This window comes from Gouania willdenowi, chromosome 18 (genome assembly GCF_900634775.1).
Source record: "Gouania willdenowi chromosome 18, fGouWil2.1, whole genome shotgun sequence".
Lineage (NCBI taxonomy): Eukaryota > Metazoa > Chordata > Actinopteri > Blenniiformes > Gobiesocidae > Gouania > Gouania willdenowi.
Window position 1 is genome coordinate 24,146,830 of NC_041061.1, and position 5,256 is coordinate 24,152,085.

Genomic DNA, 5,256 nt, shown 5'->3' on the forward strand with positions numbered 1-5,256 from the left:
CTCCCAGTGTAGTGTGAGGCGTTTAGGGGCAGCTCGTATATCTCCAGCTTCATGGGAGTGGTAGACAGAGAGTTCTAGTCTTCAGTACTCCAGTAAAAGTATAGATACTTGAATAAAAAACGAGTGGTAAAAGTATTAAAGTTGTTCTCTTAGTTTTGTTAAAAATCATTTCACATTTACACCATCAAAACAAAAATCAGTTCATTATACTAGCATTAAGTTATCTAAAAATGACAAAACATTATTCCAATCAAAATTCATCAAATGCAAAACTCCATTCCATTTTCAACCATAATACAATACTGTTATACATTCTCAAATCTCTGTTTTTTCTTACTTCAGATCGGTTCCTTAATGACACAAATAGAATGAACACTTTCATACATGTATGCCTAGAAAGAACTGTTTTAATAATATTTTAAATACCTTGATTTTACTGATGATTTTAATTGATTTTACTGGTGATTTTAAATGTTCTTATTGATTTTAAACAATTGAATGTTTTATCATGTAAAGCACATTGAGTTGCCTTGTGTATGAAATGCGCTATACAAATAAATTTGCCTTGCCTTGCCTTTACTGTCCCTTCAATAATATCAAAAAATCCATATATATTTAAAGAACTTGTAGAATACTGGTACATGGAAGCAAGTTAAATCTGTTACCTTTGAACACATGGAGAATTTAGCACTCGTAGTAAATACATTTTGTAAATAAAATGTGTCAAAAAAAAAAAAAAAAAAAGTGCAGGTACTCAATAAAACTCAGAGCAGCACTGAAAAAAAATTGAACGTTTGCGTCTTTTTACATCGCAACGTCATCTTCGAAGGTCTTAAAAGTAACAAACTCTCTTTTAAAACGTAAGGAGTAGAAAGTACAGATACTTGTTTTAAAAAGGAGTGAAAGTAAAAAGTCGCCAAAAAAAATAAATACTCGTCAAGTACAGATACCAGAAAAAACTATTACTTTGTTACTTGTTAACACAATTTGATTTCTTAAAATCATTTTCTGCCTCTTTCAAGCTAATAAAATTAAAAAAAAATTCCAGTGTTAAGAATTTATTTTATGACATGTCCACAGGAGAAATAATTGGCTATGGAAATGGAATAAACACGAAACTTCAAAACTAAATAAGCCAAATTAATTCTATAAGGTTGAGAAAAAAAAAACAAACAGCAAAAGAGGTGTTAAATGCGTACCCTGGCCATAAGCCACACCCACTTCCTTACTTTTTGTAACAAAATGGGTATGGTAATGCGATCTTTTCGACTCACTTTCTCGGTTCGAAAGAAACTGAGCCGTACAGAAAGAACGTTATATCTCCTGCGCCAAGCAGTGTCATAACAAACATGGCGCCCTCCACGGAAAAGATGTTCGGAGCTGCTGCTCTGCTCTGTTTTGAAAAATCTGGATATTTCGTTGAAACCACAACAAGAAGAGGCTTTAAAACATTAATTGTGAACCGTACTACACACCATTTTCCTCTGCCGGCCCTGTTTAGGGAAGAAGATCTACGCTTGTTGCGCTATTGTCATCAGTATTGTCATCAGTAGCCTGGAATCCATCTTATTCTTCTTTTATTATTCAATGTTTAATACAGGCGATTAGTATGGAATCGCTTACCAAGTGTTTGGGTTCTCGGGGACTGGGCGGGTCGAGACAAACACACAAAGAGTAACCAATTAAACAAAGAGCGAACGTGACGACAATTGCGCGACCAGCGTAGATCTTTTCCCCTAAACTTTCCAGTTGGAAGCACGGCATAAACATCCATCCTCAATATAAATAGTTCTAAAGCCTCTTCTTGTTGTGGTTTCAATGATATATCCATTTAAAACAGAGCAGAGGCCAGCTTATCACCAGGGAAGCAAGCACGGGGATAACATGCACTTGCTTTTCTTATTTTACTTAGAATTCTAACTCTTTTATTGTTGGTATTTATCAAGCATTTTAACATACTTGGCGTTGTAAAGAAATCGTATGTGTGCTTGTAGTTTTGCTGCTGCCTATCTTGGCCAAGACTCCTGAAAAATAGATTTTTAATCTTAATGAGACTCTTTTACTTAAATAAAGATCAAATAATTAACATTTATCTATATTTATCAACAATCTGTTATACATCAGTAATCTCTTATAGCCTATATGCTGGTATTGACTAACACTAGCCTCCCTTGAGTTTTCTTTGTTGGACAAATTCAGATCTAAACCTTCCTTAACCATACAAATTATATCTGCCTTGGTTTTCATTCATTGGATAATAATAATGAAAAAAATGATGAATGAGCTATCAAGCTAGAGCTTGCTAATCAATTGCTGTTTGGGTTAGTTACTGATTAGCTCTCCAACTTACTGTACATAGTTTGTTCTGGGAACTTTGTTGAAGCAACTTGATTCAATATTTTGATGAAAGTGTCTATTCGTAGGGTTGCCGTACGGACAACCCCCAGTGCTATTGGTTTACCGAAGTACACGTACGTAGCGTTTTAGGGTTAGGTTTAGGTTATAACCCTATATCGCAACATTTTTTAAGGTTAGGGTTAGGTTTACGGCTAGGTTTAGTCATAGTCACGTGACCTAAACTGGCCAATGAGCGGCGCTGAGTACGGAGAGAATGTCAGTATATTGATACGGCAACCGTACGGATAGCCACTGCCTATTTTGATGGAAGACGTTTTACATCTCATTAAAGAAGCTTCTTTGCTTCTGAAAGTGACAATTTGGGAGTCTGGGATTTGTACTGGGGAGTTTATTAGCCTTGTTTAGATTATTATGTGGTACATTAGCATTATAAAGGTTCTCTGCTATCAAATGCCATTGGACAATTACACTGTTCTATTATAATTACATTCATACAAAGACTCCTCTTTTTAGAAAGATTTTAACTTCATTCTTAGATACCTGGACACTATAGTCTATATACACATAAAAATATGATTATCTTACATTAAAACAATATAATGCATTATCCATTTAGCACAAAACATATAGAAATATCAAGAATGACATTCCCACAATCAATTCTCAACCTTTGCTTGTCGCACATGTGCCTTCTGAGCTGAAGTCATACTATGAGTGTCCCCTAATTGTTCTGTTTTCTTACACTTTTCATATTCTTCAGCTGTTTCATATGAAATATTAACAATTTAATGTCAAGTCTAATGGAAAAGCTGTCTGGTGCTTGCATTACTTGTTTAAAATTGGCTTATAAATTACCTGTGAATTGATCAGTCATTTGTTAAAAGGGGAACACTTTTTATCCAAACAGCAGTGAAAAGGTTCTAATCCATTCTCACTTTAGTGGCGTTGTGAGCAAAGGAATTTGGTTTTCTTCTCTGGATTCACAAAAGCAGACATTTGATTTATGTTTAAAATAGAAGAGCCAGAGAAATGACAAAACCAGAGCTGTTTTACATTCTCCCCCTGACAGATCCCTGTGCACAGGATGGGCCACATTAACCTTGTAACACCAATAAACACACTTGTAACAGAAAGGCCTCTTTAGTCACTCAGGTTCAGGCACCAGAATATCTAACCAGGGTTCAAAAGAGCCAAACTCTAAAATAAAGACGTCACTTAAATAGATTGTGTAGCTTTAGTCACATACCTTTTGCTTCTGTTTCAATAGTAAAAGTAACCAGATATCAGAAGTGAAAGGTCAGGGCTCTATACAACAGAAACAACCCATTACAATAGCTATAAATGGATGCTCTTCTCAATTTAATATGTTTCCCCAAATGTTTCAATTTAAAGAGTTACTAAAACCCAAAACCCTGCTGAATACATATGTATTTGGGTATAAAGTATTGTTGTTGATTAATCCTCGTCCAACTCTTAAAATTTTAGTGAAAGTATTTTAATTTGGTGTAGTTTGTTGTAAAATGTACAAATTATGGCCTTCTATGGGTTCAAACCTGTGGAGGTTTTTCTACAATAGAATTCTACAATTGGCTGAGAACGAAATTCTTTTATGTCATTCGGCATTCTTGCATCACGAGCTAGCACTGTTGGCCCCGCCCCTCCTATAAAAAATGGCAGGTCTAAAGATGATGGGGTATTGTGGGCTTTTGCCGCGTTTTGTCTTCTCCGACTTTACGCATTGTGCAACCAATGTTGTACGAGAGATATATTTCTAAATAACCACACAAGCTTCTTTATTTTCTGTTAAGTTCTTTATTCAGTGTATATATTCATAAAAACAATCAGCTGGTTTTACTTATGTCAACTGGCAGCTTTCCTCAACTATTGATGGGTGAAATGTTGGTCATTCTCCCTTTTACCAGCTGGAACCAGAATATTGGTCTGGAAAGGAAGGAAGCGGAGGTCAAGCACGAGATAAAGATTGTGAAAATACTTCAGTTTTAACATGCAATGCTTTATGTTTTTTAAATTAAAGCAATTGCTTTATTTTCAAACCATCACTTCTTAAAAAAAATCACAGGAAATCACCATGTATCTACTTTTACTAGCCAATAACTAACAACTTTGACCTAATCGTAAGAAATGTACCATTTGTGTACAATTGAACAAATCTGCAGCATCTACAATGTGTCAGTGAAAACAAACCTTTAAAGATGGCTAATTTAAACTCATTAAGTGCAGCAGTATTAACCGTACTAAAGCTTGCCGCATACAGAGAGGATTCTGTCGGATTGGACCAAAAATCCTGGGAAGTCCAATGCACCCTTTTTGCACCCCCAGGTACTGGACCAGGCTGCCACACACAGAGAGGATAGGACTGTTTAGGAGTCATTTCAGCTGTTATCCCACATGATTTCCACCAGCAGTTTCCTAGTACCACTCCTGTTTTCATGCAGTGTTTGATTGTTTCAGCTCGTAAAAAGCCTGCTCGCTTCAGTTTCTTTTTGCGGTGTTACGGTCCATGTAGTATCCAAATGAACTGGCAACTGACTATCCACTGTGTTGCTGGTGCGAGACAAACAATAGATGTTAGAAAATGTGTGAGTAGGGACTTTTATAAAAATAACTACACAGCTTTTGTGAGGGCAGTAAAAATATATTTTCCATGTTTCAATACCTAGCTTTTCCAATAACAGCCATCAACACACACAGAAGTTGATCACAAGAAACGGGCGGCACCAGTAGATACATAACAGCAACTCTGGTTCCTTTAAAGGTGGGCAGATAATGTGCATTTTTTTTCAATTTCGTTGTACTCAGCTCCAGCTTAAATTGCGCGACTAAATTGCAGAGTTAGAATGTGCGCAGCTCACGATTCATGTTCTCACACTGTACGAC